General features: G+C 34.6%; 1 long non-coding RNA gene across 1 annotated transcript; it reads right to left on the bottom strand.

The window, feature by feature from the left end:
* Positions 1-2,010: 2,010 nt before the first annotated feature.
* Positions 2,011-3,416, bottom strand: LOC141057218 (uncharacterized). The gene is made up of 4 exons (XR_012222012.1): positions 2,954-3,416; positions 2,704-2,803; positions 2,431-2,509; positions 2,011-2,139 (listed from the first exon to the last, which is right to left on the bottom strand). It is a non-coding gene; the product is annotated as an uncharacterized lncRNA (long non-coding RNA).

Below are 3,416 nucleotides of genomic sequence, written 5' to 3'. Positions count from 1 at the left end.
AAAAAAGTTAAATGTTAATTTTTTCCTTCCACATTGCTTTAGTTCCTATGAAGCACGTAAAGGGTTAATAAACTTCTTAAATGTGGTTTTGAGCACCTTGAGGGGTCTAGTTTTTAGAACGGTGTCACTTTTGGGTATTTTATGTCATGTACACCCCTCAAAATGACATTAAATATGATGTGGTCCCTAAAAAAATGGTTTTGTAAATTTTGTTGTAAAAATGAGAAATCGCTGGTCAACTTTTAACCCTTATAACTTCCTAACGAAAAAAAATTTTGCATCCAAAATTGTGCTGATGTAAAGTAGACATGTGGGAAATGTTATTTATTAAGAAATTTGTGTGACACATCTCTCTGATTTAAGGGCATAAAAATTTAAAGTTTTAAAATTGCAAAATTTTCAAAATTTTAAGAAATTTTACCACTAACATGAAGTAAAATATGTCATGAAAAAGCATTCTCAGAAGCAGAGGGATCCATTAAAGCGTTCCAGAGTTATAACCTCATAAAGTGACAGTGGTCAGAATTGTAAAAATTGGCTTGGTCATTAAGCTGCAAACTGGCTCTATCGCTAAGGGGTTAATATACTTGGATACAGCACTCCGTGAACAGCCAGCTTCTTTAACAATGACCTTTTGTGGCTTACCCTCCTTGTGGAGTGTGGCAATGACTGCCTTCTGGACATGTGTCAAGTCACCACAAGTCAGGGACCTTTTTAAACCCTTAGGATGCCTTTGTGGGTGTTTTTTGTTAATTATTATAATTTACTGAGATAATGACTTTTGGGTTTTCATTGGCTGTAAGCCATAATCATCAATATTAGCAAAAATATACACTTGAAATAGATCACTCTGATTATAATGACTCTATATAATATGAGTTTCACTGTTTGTATTGAAGAACTGAAATAAATTATCTTTTTGATGATATTCTAATTTTGTGAGAAGCTCCTGTATATAAGAGTACTTTTCTTGATGATAAACATGCACACTCTGGGCAAAACACGCATTGGGGCGCAATGGTCATGATGCAACACAGCAGATAACTATGCTACTCTAATATACTCAGTGACCTTTTTTTGGAAATTATGTCTTTGTGTTAGTTTGTCTTTGTGATATGTGTTATACTCATCCGGGTACATTATTATCTGCATATATACTAATATATATATATATATATATATATATAATTTTGAGGATGTTTTGGTCTACTTCACTCTGTGAGAGACAGGTCCTATTTAAGTGATTTCTTGATCGAGAACAGTTGTGGCAGCATTCCCTTAATAATAAAGACCTTCATTCAAAAATTGCATTTTGTGATTACTTGTGTTATCTGAGTCTAATACTTAAATTTGTTTGCTGATCTGAAATATTTAAGTGTGACAAACAAGGATAGGAAATCAGGAATGAGGCAATCACTTTTGAGTACAACTGTATACTTATTTGCACTATGCACTATAATACCTTTATCGGGTAACCATATTTTACTAAGAATAATTGTTGACATCACCATAACCATTTTCTAATTGTAAGGTCATTGTGAGGTATAGATCTTAATATGTTGTGGTGGTGTCTTGTATACAGTATGGACTTTGACCTATACTTGGGTCAATGTATCCTGTATTTCTTATTGTAAACAGGCTCATATATCTGTATCTGTTGTTGGCTTACTACAACTGTTAATGTCATTCATCCTTTCTGTTGGAGTTACCATGAATTGTAAGTATTTTTGATTATTTTCTAATAAATATATCTTTTAATCATGTAGGGGTTTCCTTCCCTCACTTTAGCCCGAGGTGGCTCTCCGTAATTTTGGTTTATATTGATTGCTGTATGTCTAGCAAAAGCCATAGATTTTCATAACAAAAATCCAAAACTAGAAAGAATTAATATATTTATGTTTTTAATGGTTCTTATATTTCACTCAGAACAATGAGAAAAGAAACCAAATAATTTATGACTACTATTGTTCAAATGTCCAACGCCAAATCAGTCTCTGGACCGCGCTGACAAAAACACATGTAGGATTCTCCCGGTCTCGGAAACTGCATCTGCTCATGTTCTCTGCGCAGGTCGGTGCAGGTATTCACCTCTTTCTTCCAAGATGTTTCATGCCTGTACAGATGCGATTTCTCATTAATCTGAAAACAATTAAAAGAAGTGTTTAAAAACCGGCCATATATACTGGTTATCAAATGTAACAAACTAAAGCAAAGGCAACGTCAACATTATATTTCTGGTCATCAGCTGAAGTTGAAATAGACCTGAAATATTAAATTATATATTGTCTACAAAAAAGAGCCAATTTGGAAATTGAAAAAAGGAAGTTGCCAATATTAGTATTATGATAGAAAAATGCAATATCAAGCATAAGACTCTGGTGAGTGTATTCACAATAGATCTATGTGCCATGTAATGTTTGAGGGACTCACCTCGTATGTCAGATTGTGTGATGGTGGTTCTTCTGCGTCAGTAGGCTGATAACCCTCACCGTCTCCTTCCTTTTTCAACCTGAATTCATAAATTGTGCAGCAAGAAAAAATAACATTTATTAGAATTATATACAGTAACAAAGACTATATTGCATTTCTTCTATTATTACACCTTTCTTACACTATCATGTCCTCGCTGCTGCTCTTCTTGGAGACAAGAATGATTGACATGAAGAACATATATAAATGGAGGAAAACCACAGAAATATTTACCTGGAAAATACATGGCGGAAGCTTTCTGTCAATCAGAATAGGTGGATTCTGAATGTTTGCTGTTAGTTGCTTGTGATGGAGGAGTAAAATGATTGTCTCCCTACAAGGTGCAAAAAAGGCAAAGTATATAAAAGAGTTTAAACGTTAAAATACAAGGCAATAAGAGACTAAATAAGAGACTTAGGGTTCTCAATATTTTATAACATAACTTATTACTGATTGCTGATGATAGTGGAGGATTCGTTCTTACCTCCATCACAGGTAGATGAGATGACAATATCTGGATCAATCTCAATGTACAAATAGTGAACCTGAAAATATAAAGAAAATAATTACATCCAACTAAGACTGAAAATATAGGAGGATTTCAAAAGCATTGTAGATAGATGCTGGGAATGTTCAATCATTCCATATCCAGCAAGTTATGGAAAATGTAACCAGGGTTTATCTGGTACCCTATGAGGACGGATTCTGGATCTTTGCTGCTAATTGCTGGTGATGAACGCATCTGCGTCTGTACTTATAGTTGATGATAAAATTGTGAGTTTCTGTCACTTCTGGCACCTCGGGATGGATTTCAGTTACCCTTCTTGCGTAACTTTGCCATAATGGACCATGGATGGGTCTGTCATCACCGTCGATGATCCAACAAGCAGCATGGCACATCTCGTGCGCAAGTGTCCATTGTACTCGCACTATAATAAGAGTTTATA

The sequence above is a fragment of the Dendrobates tinctorius genome, unplaced genomic scaffold, assembly GCF_039654945.1.
Source record: "Dendrobates tinctorius isolate UK_male_01 unplaced genomic scaffold, ASM3965494v1 ptg000203l, whole genome shotgun sequence".
Lineage (NCBI taxonomy): Eukaryota > Metazoa > Chordata > Amphibia > Anura > Dendrobatidae > Dendrobates > Dendrobates tinctorius.
The sequence above is the reverse complement of the archived record's forward strand: the minus strand, read 5'-3'. Positions and strand labels throughout refer to the sequence as shown.